Source organism: Helianthus annuus, chromosome 6, assembly GCF_002127325.2.
Source record: "Helianthus annuus cultivar XRQ/B chromosome 6, HanXRQr2.0-SUNRISE, whole genome shotgun sequence".
Classification (NCBI taxonomy): domain Eukaryota; kingdom Viridiplantae; phylum Streptophyta; class Magnoliopsida; order Asterales; family Asteraceae; genus Helianthus; species Helianthus annuus.
The window spans coordinates 20674601-20697176 of record NC_035438.2 but is presented as its reverse complement, the minus strand read 5'-3'; the positions used below and the strand labels follow the sequence as shown (position 1 = coordinate 20697176).

At 38.5% G+C, this 22576-nt stretch overlaps 1 long non-coding RNA gene across 1 annotated transcript; it reads left to right on the top strand.

The window, feature by feature from the left end:
* The first annotated feature begins 1294 nt into the window (after positions 1-1294).
* On the top strand, positions 1295-21220 carry LOC110863837. Its single transcript, XR_002549406.2, has 3 exons — positions 1295-1453; positions 20932-21040; positions 21118-21220. It is a non-coding gene; the product is annotated as an uncharacterized LOC110863837 (long non-coding RNA).
* Positions 21221-22576: the final 1356 nt, after the last annotated feature.

Below are 22576 nucleotides of genomic sequence, written 5' to 3'. Positions count from 1 at the left end.
ACTTTTATATTGTTTATTCCTTTTTCATTCACAAAGAAGGCATCTGTAACTTGTTATTTTGAATGTTCTCGGCTGTAATTGCTCAGGGTTGTGTAGCTTTTTTTGTAATTGTTACCTGTGGCGGTGACGGAAGTGGTGACGACGGTGGCGGAATTGATGGATTTCGGTGCATAAATCGATGTCTTCTACGTCTGTGATTGCTTGAAAGTATGATAATTTGTCGGTTGAATCGTTCATTTTGGTGTGATTTGTGGGGGATTTGGGGAGGTGATGAAGGTTTGTTAGGTGAAGTGGGTGAAATCTGAGAGTAGAGAGAGAGGGGTAGAGAGAGAGGTTGAGCTGAATATATCATTTGGCTTTATTTTATATATAATTTTTAAAAACTGCGTTAAATGACCAAATTACCCTTGTGTAATATGATTTAACCAAAAAAATCTAACTGGGTTTGGCCTAAAGGACATAACGTGTAAGATTTTGAAACAAAAAGGACAAAATCTGTCAAGTTTTGCGTTAAAGGACAGCGCCTGCAATTTGGTGTAAACGTAAAGGACAAAACTTGTAATTTACTCTTTACTAAAATACCCTTTCTCTTTATTTTAAATTTTGCCACATGTCATAATCCTATTGCTTCCTATCATTCCTAGCCAAAATAAACTTTCTACTTGATAATGAAACTAACTTTTTTGGTTTTCTTTGTATTACTTGCTTGTTTTTATAAACAAACCTGTAAGCTATGATAATAAGAATTTACAAAAATAATAATATACATTATTTTTTTATTAATTTCTTGGTTACTAAAAATATATGAAGATTCAAACTATTGTTCTATTATTTTTTGTTAAAATCTCTTTGAACAATTGATATACTTCTTTGTGATGTATACAATTTAAACTTAACAAATGAACTTTTAAGTTATTGAATCATTTACCAATATATAGATCTCACTAGATAAATATTATTAGACGATGATGATACTTGATAGTTACCATTTATCGATATCGTATAACCTTAGCATTTTATACATATATTAAAAATAGTTACCATTTATCGATATCGTATAACCTTAGCATTTTATACATATATTAAAAATAGAATCTTATGAATAGTGACAGGTGGACACCTGTCCTGTCCACTTGATGTTAACTATTTTTTTATACTGTCATCCTTTATTTGTGTTTATAACTTATTTAATATGCACATGTTTAGAATAAATTGTGTTGGTCTAATGGTTCAAGCGTCATTTGATTGCCTTGAACGCCCAGGTTTGAAACTGCTTTTTGTTCTTTTTATCATTTTTTTTGTTTTGCGCTCTTTTTATCACTTTTATTCCTTGCTTTTAAAGGTTTGAGTTTTGGACTTTTGGAGGAAGAGATGGCTTATAGAGAGAGAGAGCACAAGGGACATGGCCTTCGGTTGTTACAAACTTCGGCCGATCCCTGAGCAGCGGCGGAAGGTTATGATGTGCACAAAATGCAACATATAAATTACATCAATTGTGGCATAAAACTAACCCTTTTTTAGTACTAATGTTGGAAAAAGCGTGCTTTTGTCTTCCTTTTGTATTTTCACGATTAAATGAGCTCAAATAGACAAAAGAAGCAAAAAGGCAGCTAAATCTGACATAAATACAAGAAAAGGAACAAACGTGACATGCCCGACCTCCCGGCAGCATCTTCCCAAGCAAACAAGAAGACAGAAGACTGAACACGCCCCGTGCTCAGTGAGCACGGGGGCGTTCCCAAGTGTCAGCAAAAAAGACAAAGTTGTAGAAGCTTCCATCGCCCACCACGGGGCCGTGCTCAGCGGACACGGGGCCGTGGTCAACTATAAGATTCGCGTAATCCAGGCAAATCTTGATAGTACAGATATGCTTCTGCACACGGGGTCGTGCTCAGCGGACACGGGGGCGTGGTCAACTAATGCAGACAAACTGCATTTAATGAAGAAAGAGAGGAGGATGGACACGGGGCCGTGCCCAGTGGACACGGGGCCGTGCCCGAGCTTCTGTTCAGCCTATAAATAGGAGTGCTTGGAGCTCTTGCAACTCATCCCTTGGCAGACCACCTCTCTCACACTTCACCCACCACCACCACCATCATCCACCACCATCATCCATTGTCCATCATAGAGTGTGTGAGTCATCTCGGGATCCAAGATTGATCGTAAGAGTTCTTGACAATCAAAGGCCATGTTTGTCTAAGTCTCTTACATCACTTGGTGAAGACAAGTGTTTAGTGTAATACTTTTTATTTTTAATTGGTTTTGTATTAATGACTTTAATTACTAGTTTCTTATGTTGAAGGTGATTCTTCCTTATCGTTTGTCTGTGGCGTCTTGGCATTATTTTACTGTCTATATAAAATAAAAGATTTTCACCATTCATATCTCCACGGTCTATATGGAGGTATGTTGGCTACCTGGTCGGGGGTTAAGGGAACGGTTTGGTAAGAGTCTTGCCATTGTTCAGTGTATAGATCCTGCAAAGGACCTGGGTCAAATTTAATAGGAACTCCTTCAATACCCAACGGTATTGGATGGCGGGGGTCCAAACTCTTTGACCCCTCATAAGTTAAAATACTATTAAAACTTTAACCCGGCTACTTAGGACTGTATCCCTGCTGACTCAGACTACTTAGCCGAGGGTAACGTCGCCTTCAAAAGAGGGGCCTACCACATTATGCATTAATAACTTAATTAATTATCTTTCAATAATCCGACCCTTTAGGATTGTATCCTTGCTGACTCAAACTACTGGGTTGAGGATAACGTCGCCTTCAAAAGAGGGGCCTACTACAATAACTAAGATAATCTCTTAAACAAGTGCAAAAGTGCGAAAATAATCAAAGGTTACACTACACACGAGTCGGATCCAAGTGATTCATCTTGTCTATCTGTTTTTACTTTTATTTTACTTTTCAGCATTTTAGTTAGTTTTATTTTTCTAGTTTAAAAAACCTTTTTCTAATTTTTGATTTGATTAGACGTTGAGGATAAACCGGTACTAAAAGCTCTTGTGTCCTTGGACGACCTCGGTATCTTACCAACACTATACTACATCCACGATGGGTGCACTTGCCCATATGTGTGTTTAGTGTTAGTAAATATCGTGTTTTATAAATTTAAAACTTGGCTAAAAAAGTGTAAAAAGGGCTTAAAATATACACCTAAAATATATTACACTACACATGTGTCAAGTTTTTGGCGCCGTTGCCGGGGACACAAGGATTTTAAGAAAGCTTAAAATCGACGGCCTAATCAGTTTTTCAAAACGCGCGCACATTTTTCTGCATTTTAGTTTAGTTTGCATTTACAGTAGGTTGAACACGGGCCGTGTCCACTGAACACGAGGCCGTGCTGCATATTTTTAATAAAACACCCAGATACAAAGTCTGAACACGGGGTCGTGCTCACTGAACACGCCCCCGTGCTCAACGAAACCAGTAACTTTAATTAAAACGCCCAGATACAGATACTGAACACGGGCCGTGTCCAGCTTCTGTTTCCGTCTTTATTTTTATTTTCTGGTCCCGAGACTCTGTCGTGGTCTGTTGAGTGATCCTTATGGATCAATACTCAGGGGGCTACAATTACACCTATGAGGAGGATGATTGTAGGGAAGACTATTACACTAATTGTGGTAACCCGCACTCGGTTCAATATTACAACTCATCCCAACCATCCACTTCATACAACTATAATGAGGAGCCCAGGTACGAGCCATCGACTTCATACACATCCTATGAAGACCAAAGGTATGAACCTTCTCCCTCATACTCATATTTTGGTGAACAAAGGTATGAGCCTTCATACTCATACTTTGAGGAATCAAGATATGAGCCACCACCTTCATACTTTTATTATGAGGAACCATGGCGTGAACAACCTACCTCATATGAGTACTATGAAGAACAAAATTACGACCCTTATCCATCATATACTTACAATGAGGAACAATGTTGTAAACCATCTACTTCATATGAGTACTATGAAGGACCAAGGATCGAACAACCGGATTCAAGCTTTGAGGATCCCGATCCTTTTTCTATCACCGAAGTGACCGATAGGATATTAGAAAAACTTAAAACTGTCGAGCGATACATAAAAGAATCTCGCGCAAGGGAAGAGGAGTCCCGCGCAAGAGAAGAATTAAATAAAGAAAAGATAGATGAAGAGTTAAAAATGGAAGAACAAATAAGTGAAAAACCGACACATGAGTTAAACAACGAAAGGGGTGAGGACGATGACGTTAAAATTCAAGAAGAGTCTAATTTTGAAGAAATTAATCTCTTGTCACCTTCTTTTGAAAATCATTGTTTAGTACCAACTCATGCTAAGTTTTTAAAAGAGTTAAACACTAACACTAAAATTGAAGAAATGGTAAGTGTTAAGTTAACTAATGATCAAACTTCGCTAATAAAAGAAGACCCTTTTGAAATTAACATTACACCGGTTCCATGTTTCTTTCAAAATTCATTTATTAGTAACATCACCATTGATAAAGATCTTTGTGTTAACATAATGCCTAATTACATTTTCGAAAAATTAAGTATTAGTGATTTTTCTCCACTTCAAATACCCATTTTTCTGTCCAATCGGAAAATAATAAAATCAATCGGTGTAGTTGAGGATGTCTTGGTTCAAACAAATCAAATGGTAATCCCAACCAACTTTGTCATCCTCGATGACGCTCCTCTAGTGTTGGGACGACCTTTTGTAAAAACTCACGAAGCTTTGAAAAACCTGAAGTTCAATAATCCACCTCTTCAACTAGGGCGTTCAAAAGGCGCATAGATCTTGAGAGCTCAATGAAATATCCTTTTGGCAACAATGACCCCCTAATTGAAGATGAAGATGAGCCACCCGATACAAGTGAAAAGATTGACCACTTTGTTGAAGAAGAGGTCGCCATAGAACAAACTTTTAAAGTTCTTGATCAAAATGAGCAACCAAATAAGGAGTATCCTAAAGACCCACCTCTTGAGCTCAAAGAACTTCCGAAAGGTTTGGAATATGCTTTTCTAGACAAAGATGGTAAATCACCTGTAATTATTTCGTCTAAATTAAGTAGTTTAGAAAAAGAAAAATTAATTAAACTTTTGAAAAAACACAAAAATGCGATCGCTTGGAAGCTTGTAGATATTAAAGGAATAAGTCCTTCCATGTGCACGCACAAAATTTTAATGAATGGTGACTACAAATCGGCAATACAACCACAACGAAGAGTAAATCCAAATGTGCAAGAAGTGGTTAAAAACGAAGTCATCAAATTACTTGATGCTAGACTTATCTACCTTATCTCAAATAGTCCCAGGGTAAGTCCCGTCCAAGTAGTTCCGAAGAAAAGAGGTATGACGGTAATAACTAACGAAAAGAATGAATTAATACCAACAAGAATCGTCACATGATGGAGAGAATGTATAGACTATAGATGATTAAATGAAGCAACAAGGAAAGATCACTTTCCTTTACCCTTCATTGATCAAATGTTAGAAAGATTATCCGGTGTCACGGCCCCCGACCCGGTTTGACCCGTTTCAGGAGCCGCGGGACAGAAATCCTGCGGTATTTAATTTAGGTGACAAAGGAAGTCTTTTAAAACAGGATCTTTAGTATTAAAACTGCTCTTTACATAATTTAGGGATAAAACCCAGTAATTTACAATAATGTGATTTCCATGGAAATCTTTATTTTTAAAACATGTTCCTTTATTTATTTACACTGAGCCACTTTTCTAAGCTGGTAGTGCTTCCTGGCACTTTTCTTTGCTCACAACAGATTACCTGAAACATGTTTGAAAAAGGTTTTGTCAGCGGGGAAATACTGAGTGAGTTCATTCAGTTTTTTAGGAAATGACCCATAGTTATAAATTACAGCATAAGAGCGATTACAATGGTTCATATCTTATTTTTATCTGGCTTTCTGTCACAATGGTGACAAGTCACAATGGTGACGATGGTCATACCACTATTAGGTCAATGAACTCTAATAGTGACGTTTCTCCCTAGTAGGTCAATGAACCTAACTGGGAGAAATAGTAATGTGCACAATACCCCACTAACCAATAAATCAAGATATCCATGACTTAGTCCCTGTAATTATAACACTTTGAAAATAATTTGGAGTATTGTAAAACAGTTGATAAAAAGAGAATGACTCACATTGCAGATTTAACGAGCAGTGTATAAGCCTACTGATTAGCCTTGATTATTTCTAATTTAACAATAATGCACACAAAACAGGATTAGTGATCAATACAGCAGTTACGATAACTTCCGAGATCAATTTCTCATAATGAATGACCAAGTGCAATACTTTAACTCATTTATCAAAATGACAAACGACAAAGTATAGTACTTCAACTCATTTATCGAATTATCGACAAACGACAAAGTACAATGCTTCAACTCATTTATCGGTTTACCGACAAACGACAAAGCATAGCCCAATGTGGGCGGCACTTAGACATTCTTTGAATGTATTGATTCCGGAAACTGAATCGTAATAGCGATCGAGTAATTACCCTGTTCCGCGGCAGCACCTCGTGATTAGTGTGTGTGTGTTGGACTGTTTCTGTGATAATTCGCTCTACGTAACTCAATTTTACGTCGTTCCAAAGACAGAATTCAAGTCCCAGACTCCTCTATTTATACACGAAATTTGACCCTGTCGCGTAGCGCGAGGGGTACCCCTATAGGCGTCGCGCTACGCGAGGGGTAACCTAGTTTCTATAGGTAGCCACGTCCCTAACTAGGCTTGCTGTGTTGACAGTTTCCTAAAATTCGATTTTTACAGATAATTATGAAGATAATCGTTGGCTAGGGTTTATCCTCCCCTGAGTTTTAGGGGCCCTGATCCTGATTCTGAAAATTCTGAAAATTTTAGGGTTTGTGTGGAATCACTTGGGTTTCTCAATTAGGGTTTTCTTAATAGATAATTAACATTCTAATTATTAATTTTAATGAGGGTTGTTACATCCTCCCCACCTTAAGAAAAATCTCGTCCTCGAGATTTACTGAAATAGATGAGGGTGCTTTCACTTCATCTCTGATTTCAGTTCCCAGGTGTCCTCTGGTCCTCTCCTGGATTCCTATTTGACTTTTACTAGTACTAGTCGTTTGTGTTTGAGAAACTTAATCTTCCGATCTTCTATTTGTAGGGGTTTCTCTATGAATTTTAGCTTTTCATTTACCTCTATATCTTGAAGAGGTACTTACCAGGGATTCGTCTGTGAGACATTTCTTATGATTGGATATATGAAACACATCATGTACTTCAGCTAATTCTTCTGGTAGTTGTAAATGATAAGCTACTGGTCCTATACGTTGGATTACTGGAAATGGTCCTACGTATCAGAGACTTAGCTTCTTCTCTTACCTAATTTATAAATTCCTTTCCAAGGAAATACTTTCAATAGCATTTTGTCTCCAACTCGAACTTCGACGGCTTTTGTTTATTATTTGTATAGTTCTTCTAACCGTCTTCAGCCTTTCCTTCGTGATACTAAATATCATAGTCGTAATCACCGAGGATTTCCTTTTTCCTCATGTTTAATTCTTGTTGCTCAAATATGTATCTTAAATTCTTATGACCCATATGGATAGTAAGCTTGCTTAGATAATGTTTCCTAATCTTAAGGGTAACTTGTGGTTTCTAATTTTTAAGCTTACAAGTGGTAAGGCTTTCTTCGTGCTTTTGCAATTGCCTCGATGCATACACAATTATCTTTTTGTGTCGCATTACCATACATTCAAATTTTAACTTTGAAGCATTACCGTATACTTTAAAATCTTCTGTTCCTTCTGGTAAGGCTAGGATTGGAATATTTATTAATTTATGCTAGAGGGTTCTTTTTGTTTGGGTTCTCATTTAGAATTAACTGTGTTAACTTAGTTAAGGATATATCTATCTAAAAGAATCCTTAATAAACTGCCTATAGTATCCGGCTAAATTTACAAAATTCCTAATTTCCATTTAAAGATTGCGAACTCTTCCATTGCTATCTTAGCAGGATTTAAGTGAATATCTTCATAATTTATCATGTGACCTTACGTGGTTTATTTCCTATAATCATAAATACTTTTCCGGCGGGTACCTGAATTTTCTATAAAGTTCTTGTCACAGAGAATTCGAGTAGGGTTGGCTACTAACCAATCTATTTCTAATACAACATCAAACTCGGCTAATTTCATAGGAATTAGGTTAGCGAAGAATTATATGACCTGAGAGTTCTATATTTTCCTTTTTGCCTGTTTTGACTGTAAAGATTTGTCTAAGTTAAGAATTTTGACACAATGAAGTATTTATAAAACTTTGGTGTGTATCAGAGTCAGTTAATACTTTTTGTGTAAACGTTGTAACCTAGGACGTACCGGCTATTACATCTGGAATGAGCTCTGTTTCCTGAGCAGTCAATTGAAAGGCTCTTACATTCCTTTTTGCTTCTTCTGCAGGTTTGGCTTTAGTGTCAGATGGTTTGTTTAGTTTTGGACAATTTGGCCTAAGATGTCCAGTTTCTCCACAGTTGTAACAAACTGAAAATTTCTTCCTCCTGCAGTCTTCTTCCTGATGCCCCGGAATTTTGCAAAAATTGCAGTATCCTTTGCATCTTCCAAAATGCTTTCTTTTGAAAAAATTGCAAAATGGACTAGTGGAAGATTGCCCATTCCCTCCTTTCTTAAAATCGTTATGGTTATCCGAACGGATTACCTGGGTAATCTTTTGGGCTACTTCCTTCCTTCTATTTTCTTCTCTTGTCCGTACTAGTTCGTCAGTCAGAGTATTGGCTAAATCCACCGCATCATCAATCGTGCGAGGTTTCGCAGCCTTGACGATGTTACGGATTTCAGAAATCAATCCCCAAAAATATCGAGAAATAAGTACCGGCTCTGGCGAAGCCAGGGTTGGTACTACTCGAGCATATTCGAAGAATGTCGTAGTATACTTTCGACAATCTACATCAACCATTCGGTGGGTTAAAAATTTGTTTGTCATTTGTTCCTTTTCATATTCGGGACGGAATTTTCTTTCTACCAAGCTCTTAAATTCTTCCCAGTTCATAGCATACGCCATTCTTCTTCCTTTTGATTGTAACACCGTATTCCACCATTCTAGCGCTCCTTCTTTGAAAAGATTTGACGCGTACATAACCTGATCATCCTGAGCACATTTACTTATGGCAATTACTGCCTTAGTTTTCTCTAACCAACGTAGTGCCGCAGTCGCTCCTTCGTTACCTGCAAACTCAGATGGTTTACAAGCAAGAAATTCCTTGTAAGTGCAACCAGGCGTTGCAACTTTCATTTTCTTAGGGAGCGGCGCTGGTTGTGGTTCATTGTCATGATTAACATGATCATTGCCTCCGTTTACGCAATTACTGAAGTTATTTTCAGAAATACGTTTGCTAGGAACGGGTTGTTGTGGTTCTATTGGATTTTTAACAGCAGCAACGATGGCTGGAATAGCGTTGGCTATCCCTTGAGCTATCATTGTTGGAATAGTGTTGGCTATCCCTTGAGCAACGATATTTTCTATATCCTGCCTAGTCATATATTGATCCCCCGGTTGTTGCTCAGAATCATTAACTGGTTCATTATTAGCGTTTTCCATTCGATAACTAATTTATAGATAAATAATTAGTATACAAGAAATAATCCAATATCACACTTAATTGCACATAATCACGTATACGAACAAAATTTGTAAATTTTCTAAAATTTCATGCTTCTATATACAACCGTTTTATTATTTATCTTACACATACTGATTTTACTATTACTATTACACAATAACAGTTTCATAAATCCCCTATTCTTTTTGTCAACGATATTCTAGTAACTGTGTTCCCTCTTATCGTAGTTCCAGGAGATCTGTTTCCTAATCTCTTGGATCCTATTTTCAACATTCATTAGTTTTTGGTCAAAGTGGCGGAGTTCAGTTATATTTTTATTACTTATTGGGAAATTTTGGTAAAGGTTCTAGATGGAACTTGAGGAAAAAGCTTATAGGGATGGTTTTGTAACTGTATTTCATTAATTAACCATTCGTCTATTTGAGAGTGGATTGAAGGGTTTGGAATAGATGGTTCTAAGTTCATTGGTAGTTGTGTTTCGAGAGAGCGATTAAAAATATTTTCATTAACAGGCTTAATAGTATTATGGCTTGCCATTATAGAATCTAACTCTTCCTGAGATGGTAACTTTTCAATTTGCCTAGAACTTCCCCCAATTTCTATTTCCTTGGGCTTGGGTTTCTTGGGAGGTAAAGCATCGAACTCTATAGGTTCTTCTATATCTGGTATATACCTATTGAAATCTCTGGAAACTTCTACTCTTACTGGATAGAGATTTAAATTCTGAAGGGCCTCAGACAAGTTACTCATGCTGTTTAGTAAAATAGATATAGTCAGAATTCATAAAATTTATAGAAAACTTTTTAAATATTAGTTCCTATTGGGTACTATTGAAATTTACATCACACGAGGTTTTATTTGTAAATTTTATGAATTTCCTTGATAAGACTTCTAGACTGTAGATAATAAAGGTACTAATACTTGAGTCAAATTATTTAAGAATTTGCATTACTTACTACATTGACTAGCATATAAAGATCTGCTCATACTGTACACAATTAGTCAGATAAATAAACAAATAATCACAAAATAGCAATTAATGGAAATTAAGTATTTTCTAAATACTTAATTGGCTTAAATCAGTGGCTTGAGAAGTGGCTCTGATACCACCTTATTTCTGTCACGGCCCCCGACCCGGTTTGACCCGTTTCAGGAGCCGCGGGACAGAAATCCTGCGGTATTTAATTTAGGTGACAGCGGAAGTCTTTTAAAACAGGATCTTTAGTATTAAAACTGCTCTTTACATAATTTAGGGATAAAACCCAGTAATTTACAATAATGTGATTTCCATGGAAATCTTTATTTTTAAAACATGTTCCTTTATTTATTTACACTGAGCCACTTTTCTAAGCTGGTAGTGCTTCCTGGCACTTTTCTTTGCTCACAACAGATTACCTGAAACATGTTTGAAAAAGGTTTTGTCAGCGGGGAAATACTGAGTGAGTTCATTCAGTTTTTTAGGAAATGACCCATAGTTATAAATTACAGCATAAGAGCGATTACAATGGTTCATATCTTATTTTTATCTGGCTTTCTGTCACAATGGTGACAAGTCACAATGGTGACGATGGTCATACCACTATTAGGTCAATGAACTCTAATAGTGACGTTTCTCCCTAGTAGGTCAATGAACCTAACTGGGAGAAATAGTAATGTGCACAATACCCCACTAACCAATAAATCAAGATATCCACGACTTAGTCCCTGTAATTATAACACTTTGAAAATAATTTGGAGTATTGTAAAACAGTTGATAAAAAGAGAATGACTCACATTGCAGATTTAACGAGCAGTGTATAAGCCTACTGATTAGCCTTGATTATTTCTAATTTAACAATAATGCACACAAAATAGGATTAGTGATCAATAAAGCAGTTACGATAACTTCCGAGATCAATTTCTCATAATGAATGACCAAGTGCAATACTTTAACTCATTTATCAAAATGACAAACGACAAAGTATAGTACTTCAACTCATTTATCGAATTATCGACAAACGACAAAGTACAATGCTTCAACTCATTTATCGGTTTACCGACAAACGACAAAGCATAGCCCAATGTGGGCGGCACTTAGACATTCTTTGAATGTATTGATTCCGGAAACTGAATCGTAATAGCGATCGAGTAATTACCCTGTTCCGCGGCAGCACCTCGTGATTAGTGTGTGTGTGTTGGACTGTTTCTGTGATAATTCGCTCTACGTAACTCAATTTTACGTCGTTCCAAAGACAGAATTCAAGTCCCAGACTCCTCTATTTATACACGAAATTTGACCCTGTCGCGCAGCGCGAGGGGTACCCCTATAGGCGTCACGCTACGCGAGGGGTAACCTAGTTTCTATAGGTAGCCACGTCCCTAACTAGGCTTGCTGTGTTGACACTTTCCTAAAATTCGATTTTTACAGATAATTATGAAGATAATCGTTGGCTAGGGTTTATCCCCCCCTGAGTTTTAGGGGCCCTGATCCTGATTCTGAAAATTCTGAAAATTTTAGGGTTTGTGTGGAATCACTTGGGTTTCTCAATTAGGGTTTTCTTAATAGATAATTAACATTCTAATTATTAATTTTAATGAGAGTTGTTACATCCGGTCATAAATTTTATTGTTTCTTGGATGGTTTTTCAGGTTACTTTCAAATCCCGATAGCACCCGAAGACCAAGAAAAAACAACTTTCACATGTCCCTATGGAACTTTTGCTTATCGACGCATGCCATTTGGTCTATGTAATGCCCCCGCAACATTCCAACGTTGCATGGTGGCCATCTTCCATGACATGATCGAAAAGACAATGGAAGTCTTCATGGACGACTTTTCTATCTTTGGAGACTCATACGACCAATGCCTCGATAACCTTGAACGAATGCTATCCCGATGTGAGGAAACTAACCTCGCCCTTAATTGGGAAAAATGCCATTTCATGGTAACAGAGGGAATAGTACTCGGTCACAAGATCTCAAGCGAAGGAATGGAAGTTGATCGAGCAAAAATAGACACTATTTCTCGATTACCTCTACCATCCTCCGTTAGAGCAATCAGAAGTTTCTTAGGGCATGCCGGATTTTATAGACGATTTATCAAAGACTTTTCTAAAATTTCAAGACCTCTAATGAAATTACTTGAAAAAGATGCGCCTTTCATCTTTGACAAGGATTGCAATCAAGCGTTTCTTACCCTCAAGGAAATGCTAGTCAATGCACCTATCATGATAGCGCCTGATTGGAAATTACCTTTCGAAATCATGTGTGATGCAAGTGACTTTGCAGTTGGAGCAGTCTTGGGACAAAGAAAAGAAAAGCATTTTCACCCAATTTATTATGCTAGTAAAACACTTAACGATGCACAAGAGAATTACACGACAACTGAAAAAGAATTACTAGCTGTGGTATTTGCTTTTGATAAATTTCGTTCTTATCTTGCTCTTTCTAAAACAATAGTCTATACAGATCATGCAGCCATTCGATACCTTTTCAAGAAACAAGACGCAAAACCCCGTTTGATCAGGTGGATTTTACTCCTCAAAAAATTTGATATTGAAATCAAAGACAAAAGAGGAGCAGAAAACACAGCAACAGATCATCTTTCGTGCTTAGAAGACCCAGCTTTGGAGGCAACTAGGGACGAGCAAATCAACGAAAAATTTCCAACTGAGTCCCTAGAAATGGTGGAATACAAGGAAGAACCGTGGTATGCCGACTATGCTAACTACTTAGCTAGCGATATAGTCGCCAAAGGATGACCACATCACCAAAGAAAAAGATTCTTCGCTAATGTAAAGCATTACTTTTGGGAAGATCCTTATCTTTTCAAAATGTGTGCTAACCAACTCATCCGACGGTGCGTACATGGTAGCGAAGCAAGGAGGATTCTCCGCCATTGTCATGAAGGTCCATACGGAGGACATCATGGTGCCGCTAGTACCGCATGAAAGTATTTGATTCAGGATTTTATTGGCCGACCATTTACAAAGACGCGCAAAGTCTTGTCAAGACATGTGATGCTTGCCAAAGATCAGGTAATATTTCTTCCAAAAACGAAATGCCACAAAATGGCATTCTCGTTTGTGAAATTTTTGATGTGTGGGGACTCGACTTTATGGGACCTTTCCCGCCGTCAAAAGGAAACAAATATATACTTGTGGCAGTAGATTACTTGTCTAAATGGGCCGAGGCCGAGGCACTTCCAACAAATGATGGAAGAGTTGTGGTAAGATTCCTGAAACAATTATTCTCTCGTTTTGGAACACCTAAAACATTAATAAGTGATAGAGGTACCCATTTTTATAATCATAAACTTGAGAAAATCTTAACAAGATATGGGGTCTATCACCGGGTCTCAACAGCATATCACCCTCAAACAAACGGACAAGCCGAAGTGACTAATAGAGGTTTAAAACGAATACTTGAAAAACCGTAGGATTAAATAAAAAGGAATGGGCCGATAAATTAGATGATGCTTTATGGGCTTTTCGAACTGCTTATAAAACAACAATAGGCACAACCCCGTACAAGCTCGTCTATGGAAAAAGTTGTCATTTGCCGGTAGAAATAGCTCACAAGGCCTACTGGGCAATAAAAAATGTAAACTTAGATTTAGAAATTGCCGGTAAAAATCGATTTTGTCAAATAAATGAATTAGACGAATTAAGGAATTATGCATACTCTAACTCTGAAATTTATAAGGAAAGAATGAAAAATTTGCATGACAAACACATTAAACCTAATGAATTTCGAGTAGGAGATAAAGTTCTATTGTTTAATTCACGACTTCGATTATTTCCGGGTAAACTAAAATCTAGGTGGTTAGGACCTTTTTCCATCACCCATATTTTTCCTCACGGTGCAGTAGAAATTAAATCTCGGAATGGAATTCCATTCAAAGCCAATGGCTAACGGCTGAAACTCTATCAAGGATTCATTGAGGATGAGGAGGAAGAGATCTCGCTTCAAACGGTCGACGAGTAAAGGCATCAACATCATACCTGGTAAGTTACGAACAAGCGGATGAACATTGAAACTGGTAAGTCTTCTAACCGAGTTTTGGGAAAACAGGGCACTCACACAAGCACATTAAAAAAAAACTTTGCTCGGCACGGGGCCGTGTCGACGCAACTGTCGGGATAAAACCCTTTTCAAAACAGTTTCTTAATTTCAACACGCCCCGTTTCCCCACAAAACGCTCTGGTCCAGGCGATTTTCCGCAGATTTTCAACGTCTCCTGTCGTTCTAACAACATCAAGGTATGATTCTATCCCTATTAGTAGTTAGATTAGTTACTTGCATGTAGTTAACACATCAAAAATTTGGGGAAAAATCTAGGGTTCTTGAAGTTCATCTGGATCAAGCCTCAAATTTTTGCTTAAATCTTTTAGCATTAGTATAGACTAGTGTTATGGAAAGTAAACCCACTTGTATTGTTGATAGATTTGCCCGATTTCTCACAAAAACCCCAAACCCTTGTTTTTGAACCGAAAAAGATAAAATCGAAGGGGTAAACGGTTTGTTTTGGGAAAAACGGCACTTGGGGTTTCATTTTCGGGGGAAACCGCACATACTTGACCAAAAATTTTCAAGTTTTCGGGACCGGATCGAAAAATGGAATTTTTGAGTAACAGACGCCTGGACACGGGGTCGTGCCCGCTGAGCACGGGGCCGTGTCCAGCCCACTGTTTTCAGTTTTCTGCGAAAAATTTCATTATTCCGTGCTAACTTTTGGTGTATTCTTTCAGATGTCGAAGAAGTTCACAAGATTCAACGCAAATGAGCTCGATGCTAGGGCCAGATAAGACACACTTCAAACAAGACCAGAAGAATACCCAAGACAAGTGTGCACGGATCTCTTAGCAATGGTGAACCAACTTGACCGGTTTAACAACCTCGTTACCGGCCCACTAAGGATTGCCCTAACCACTAGACTTCGTTCCGTCCATGAGTGCACTATGGAGTTCTATAGCACCTTCACTTTCAATTCAAGGTGCGACCCTTTCGACAATGATGGGGTGGCATTCCGATGTGGTGGAACGAAGTACTCGATCTCAATGGCACAATTCGGGGCAATAGTTGGGCTGTATACGGAGGAAGATTCGGGGAGTGAAGAGAACACCAAAGGGGTGCGAGATTTGGATGAGAACGAGCGCCAAGCCGCGTGGGCTCAGATTGGTGAAGGGCACTACAACCCAAGCAGCACAAAGAGTACCAAGTTGAGGGACCCACTCTACCGATACATCCATAGGGTCCTCGGTTACTCTCTAAGCCAAAGGCATAATAGTGGTGGCGTTGTTGGGTTGAGAGATTTGATAGTCCTTCACTGCATTCATACCCGAAGACACCTCGATGTTCCATTTCTCCTGCTCCGAAACATGCATCTGAACCGGCTAGCTCATGCACCAACCCCTATCTTCTTCGGGGGGTGGGTATACCGTCTCTTCAGGCACTTCGTGAACATACCTAGGTCTCTCGAAAGAAGCCCATGGTCGGGAAGAGTCGATGTGCACATCTGCCGCTCCATGAACCTAATCTATGAGGCGGAAGACGGGTCGGTTAGCTTTCAGAGGATGCAAGGGCATGCATGGAACCCGCAAGAGGCGTTAGTCCTTCACGCTCCACAGTTTCAACAACCTCCCCACTACCAGTACCATCCTCATGGTGATCCGGGCGAATCCTCCTCACAAGGAGGTGGTTTTCCTAACTTTCAGAGTTTACATGATCTTTTGCAGGAAAACCTTATGTGCACCAGGAACACCTACAACCTCGCCAACAACACATACAACCGGGTCGGAGCCATTGAAAGAAACATCTCCGATATCCAAGATGACATTGGAAGCATCCGGGAGTACATGTCGGGGCATGGAAGAGGAGGTGATGACGAGGACAGTGATGAAGACATGGACTAGGCGGGTGGAGTAGGAGCAGGAGCAGGAGCAGGTGGTTGGTAATCCCACAGGTTAACCCCCCTTTCTATCAAACAATTTCCGGCCTGCGTGCCGAAGTGTCGAACAATTTACTTTCCCTAACTCTTTTTATTTTCTGCATTTGTTTTTAACTTTGTGACATGGATGTTGAACTTGGTAATCTAGGATGTTTGGTATTGTTTGTTGTGATGTTTATTGATAAAACAGGTACATACGAGGCTTAAAGTACTAAACATTAGTACTACTAAATCCGGGACAGAAAAATTGGAGCTAGAAACCTGTTTTTCAATCTTGCAGACTGTCTACACGGGGTCGTGTCCGGCCAACACGCCCCCGTGCCCACCTCCCAGACCTGCTGTTTGTTTAATTTCTGCAGATTTTTGCCAGACACGGGGTCGTGTCCAGCCAACACGCCCCCGTGTCCACCTTCTGTAAGTTTTCGTTACTGGCACCTGAACACGAGGTCGTGTCCATCCGACACGGGGTCGTGTCCATCCGACACGGGGTCGTGTCCAGAGTACTAGTAACATAAAATTTTGCTTTTAACACCCTTTTACACATTCAATCAACCTAAAAACTTATTTTTGGGACACATTGAGGACAATGTTTAATTTAAGTGTGTGGGGGGGGGATGCTAAAACTTTGAATCTTGCAAGTCCTAATTAACAAGCCTTACATAAAACTCTATTGGAACCACTAATCACCCCAAATTTTTTCAAAAATTTGCATTTTCTTTTTACTTGTCTAGGTTTAAGTTGGGAATTTCAAGTTCTAACAAGGTTATATTTTTACAAATTTACAACCGATAGCGTCGTGACAAAAAGAACCAACATAAGAAAATTATGAAACGACATGACAAGCATAGTTAAAATTTGATTATATATACTTGATCACATAAAAACCCATTCCCACAAAAGTGAGTTTTGAGCCTTTATTGAGCATACAAATACATATCTTTACACTAAATGCTCATTTTTCGTTTCTTGTGTGAATAGCCGCTTGGTTCTTACAACTCTAGAACTTGCCACGACAATACATTCCCGGTCCTTACCAACTTAAACCCGAGTAAGTAAATGATGGAGGCATTAGGACTAACCCTTTTTCTTTCTACACCATTATTTTTCATTTTTTTTACCACATACCCAAAATCCCCCTAATTAACCCCTTTGAGCCTAAACCTTTTCATTTCTTAACCCAAAAACAAACACCCTTTTTACCCACAAAAACCCTTTTTTATTTTAACCCTTTCTTTTAGTAACAAAGCTCGGTTTTTCTTATGACTTGAAAAAAAAAATGATGGAACCAAATAAACAAACAAGTTCATCAAAAATACTTTGTTTCAAAGAAATGGTTCATCAAAATAAAATAAATTGTGAAAAATAAAAAGTCGTTCAAAAAACCGATGCTTTTTACGCTTTTCGCCCTTTTACTAACCACTAACCAACCACCCACCTTTAACCCAAGCCTAACCCTTCACCCAAAAAAAAGTCCTCTTGATATTTACAAAGGTACATAGTTAAAAAGGAGAAAGATTGATTGCGTGGCAAGCTTATGGTAGGAGTAAGTTCCATGACGCTCTCGAGTGATTCACTAAAAAATACACCTTCGGCCGAGTGTTGAGTGATCCCCCGTGAGATATGTGAACTTGTATATAAATGGAATTTTAAAAAGGCATGTTATGCCCTAATAAATAATTTATCTTATGAAACGTTTTTAATAAATCATGATGAAAAGGATTGTAAATAAATAAAAATAAAACTTAAATAAAGAATCTTAGAAATCCCGACACTCTATGACAAGCCCAAAAACCTTCTCTTCTACCATTCCATTTGGGAGTGAAAAAGCCACATTATAAAGAGTTTTGCTTGAGGACAAACAAAGATTCAAGTGTGGGGGTATTTGATGTGCACAAAATGCAACATATAAATTACATCAATTGTGGCATAAAACTAACCATTTTTTAGTACTAATGTTGGAAAAAGTGTTCTTTTGTCTTCCTTTTGTATTTTCAGGATTAAATGAGCTCAAATAGACAAAAGGTGCAAAAAGACAGCTAAATCTAACATAAATACAAGAAAAGGAACAAACGTGGCATGCCCGACCCCCCGACAACATCTTCCCAAGCAAAACAAGAAGAACAGAAGGCTGAACACGCCCCGTGCTCAGTGAGCACGGGGGCGTGCCCAAGTGTCTGCAGAAAAGACAAAGTTGTAGAAGCTTCTGTCACCCACCACGGGAGCGTGCCCACTGGACACGGGGCCGTGGTCAACTCTAAGATTCACAGAATCTAGGGAAATCTTGATAGTACAGATACGCTTCTACACACGGGGTCGTGCCCAGCGAACACGAGGTCGTGGTTAACTAATGCAGACAAACTGCAATTAATGAAGAAAGAGAAGGAGGATGGACACGGGGCCGTGCCCGAGCTGCTGTTCAGGCTATAAATAGGGGTGCTTGGCTCATTTGCAAACCATCCCTTGGCAAACCACGTCTCTCACACTTCACCCACACTCCACCACCACCACAACACCATCATCCACCACCATCATCCATCATCCATCATAGAGTGTGTGTAGTAGTCTCGGGATCCAAGATTGATCGTAAGAGTTTCTGACAATCAAAGGCCATGTTTGCCTAAGTCTCTTACATCACTTGGTGAAGACAAGTGTCTAGTGTAATACTTTTTATTTTTAATCTTTTCGAACTTTTTATTTGGTTATGTATTAATAACTTTAATAACTAGTGACAAGTGACATGCCCGACCTCAGGATTAAATGAGCTCAAATAGACAAAAGAAGCAAAAAGGCAGCTAAATCTGACATAAATACAAGAAAAGGAACAAACGTGACATGCCCGACCTCCCGACAGCATCTTCCCAAGCAAAGCAAGAAGACAGAAAACTGAACACGCCCCGTGCTCAGTGAGCATGGGGGCGTGCCCAAGTGTCAGCAGAAAAGACAAAGTTATAGAAGCTTCCATTGCCCACCACGGGGCCGTGCTCAGCGGACACGGGGCCGTGGTCAACTATAAGATTCGCGGAATACAGGTAAATCTTGATAGTACAGATATGCTTCTGCACACGGGGTCGTGCTCAGCGGACACGGAGGCGTGGTCAACTAATGCAGACAAACTGCATTTAATGAAGAAAGAGAGGAGGATGGACACGGGGCCGTGCCCGAGCTTCTGTTCAGCCTATAAATAGGAGTGCTTGGAGCTCTTGCAACTCATCCCTTGGCACCACCTCTCTCACACTTCACCCACCACCCACCACGATCATAACACCATCATCCACCACCATCATCCATTGTCCATCATAGAGTGTGTGAGTCGTCTCGGGATCCAAGATTGATCGTAAGAGTTCTTGACAATCAAAGGCTGCCTAAGTCTCTTACATCACTTGGTGAAGACAAGTGTTTAGTGTAATACTTTTTATTTTTAACTTTTGCACTTTTAATTGGTTTTGTATTAATGACTTTAATTACTAGTTTCTTATGTTGAAGGTGATTCTTCCTTATCGTTTGTCCGTGGTGTCTTGGCATTATTTTACTGTCTATATAAAATAAAAGATTTTCACCATTCATATCTCCACGGTCTATATGGAGGTATGTTGGCTACCTGGTCGAGGGTTAAGGGAACAGTCTGGTAAGAGTCTTTCCATTGTTCAGTGTATAGATCCTGCAAAGGACCTGGGTCAAATTTAGTAGGACCTCCTTCAATACCCAACGGTTTTGGACGGCGGGGGTCCAAACTCTTTGAGCCCTCATAAGTTAAACTACTATTAAAACTTTAACCCGGCTACTTAGGACTGTATCCCTGCTGACTCAGACTACTTAGCCGAGGGTAACGTCGCCTTCAAAAGAGGGGCCTACCACATTATGCATTAATAACTTAATTAATTATCTTTCAATAATCCGACCCTTTAGGATTGTATCCTTGCTGACTCAAACTACTGGGCTGAGGGTAACGTCGCCTTCAAAAGAGGGGCCTACTACAATAACTAAGATAATCTCTTAAACAAGTGCAAAAGTGCGAAAATAATCAAAGGTTACACTACACAAGAGTCGGATCCAAGTGATTCATCTTGTCTATCTGTTTTTACTTTTATTTTACTTTTCAGCATTTTAGTTAGCTTTATTTTTCTAGTTTAAAAAACCTTTTTCTAATTTTTGATTTGATTAGACGTTGAGGATAAACCGGTACTAAAAGCTCTTGTGTCCTTGGACGGCCTCGGTATCTTACCAACACTATACTACGTCCACGATGGGTGCACTTGCCCATATGTGTGTTTAGTGTTAGTAAATATCGTGTTTTATAAATTTAAAACTTGGCTAAAAAAGTGTAAAAAGGGCTTAAAATGTACACCTAAAATATATTACACTACACACGCATCAGGTTACAACAACAATTAGGGGCGGCGAACTTACGGTGGTTTGTTAGGACTTCGTCTGATTCCATCATTGAAGGCGACAGAGACAAAGCGATCTTCACCTCCTAATTTCCGGTAAATTTGAGCCCTAAATCGTGAATAAGAAATAACCAAGTCAAAGTTCATAAATTTGTTTTTGTTGTGCTGAACAGATTTAGGGTTTATCAATGATTGAAGAATTCCTTTTGTCCTCTGGTTGCTGAAAACCAAAACCCTCAATCGACCGCTAATGCTCTCATCCCTCAACGTCAAGGTACGTGCAAATTTCAAAATGTAACTTTTAATTTTAGTTTTCCTGTTAACTTTCACGTTTTGGGGTTTTTGTATGCTTGATTACATTGAATTGATGTTGTGTTTCATTCAGGGGTTTCTGTATGCGTCATTACAGTGTCTTGAAACTGTTTTACTTTTTATTTTTGTACGAACTCTTTTAGTCCTTATTTAAGTTAAAAAGTAGCCTATTTTTATTTGTATCACCTCAGCAACCTTCTACCAAGCACATCTTAAATCAAATATTTTATACAATACGTTATTTCATATGCTTTACAACTTGAAGTTTAGCTAACATCCAAAGTCAAACCCTTCTTTTTGTAAGACGACATCTTATAAATGAAGCTTTGTTAATCCAATATTAGGATACAAGATTTAGAGCTACATTTTACATAGAACTTTTTGTAAGTGAAGGTGATTATTATATCAGTGGGGCGTATAGAAATTGCCATAAGTGGTTCAAGAATTGAAGAACATTTTAATGTATTTGAGTAGTTTTTCTACAAATTAATTAACATCGTTACTACAAGTTTCACAATTTACACACTGTACCAATATGTTATGTGTTTACTTTTTTTAAAATAATGTGTATTAACTTTTTTTTCTTTTCACCAGGTGGCTGGGATTGTTTGAAGATTGTCTAAAGTCCATTACTTTATTTCTGAGGTTAGATTCTAAACAGGTCTTCGTCTTTTACCAAACACGTCCTCACACACAAAGTTTCTAGTAGCACCATACCAAAAGAAATACATCTGATTCTTTCGTCACTATGCCGGTTTTCATGTATTCCGGATCAACATAGCCTGGTGTGCTATAGGAAATGGAGATAGCAGCATTTTTATCTAGACATAACTTGGACAACCCAAGATCAGAACTCTTTGCAGCCCAATTTCCATCTAACAGAATATGCACGCTTTTTTATATCTCGATGGATTATGGCTTGATGTTCCCGGACATTTTTGTGGAGCATTTACAAAATTCCTGAGCAATATCAACACATATTCTAAGTCTTTCTAACCATGAAAACTTACAAATGGATATGTTAGGCCATATATACTGATCTAAACTTCCATGCTCCGCATATTTATAAACATATTTTGCCTTCTTTGTCGTCGCAATAACCGAGTAGACAGGTTAAATTTCGATGCTTTTGACCCTAGAGCAAATCAATTTCAGTCAAAAACTCCTTTGACCCTTGTCTTAACTGCCTATCCAATCGCTTTACAACAACAGTCGTAAGTTGTCAAGATATCATAAACCTTATTCCATGGTATTTACATGAGGTTCTTCTTTCTTATTATTAAGAAAGTCCCGTTCTCTTTTGTACACCTGGCCATATCC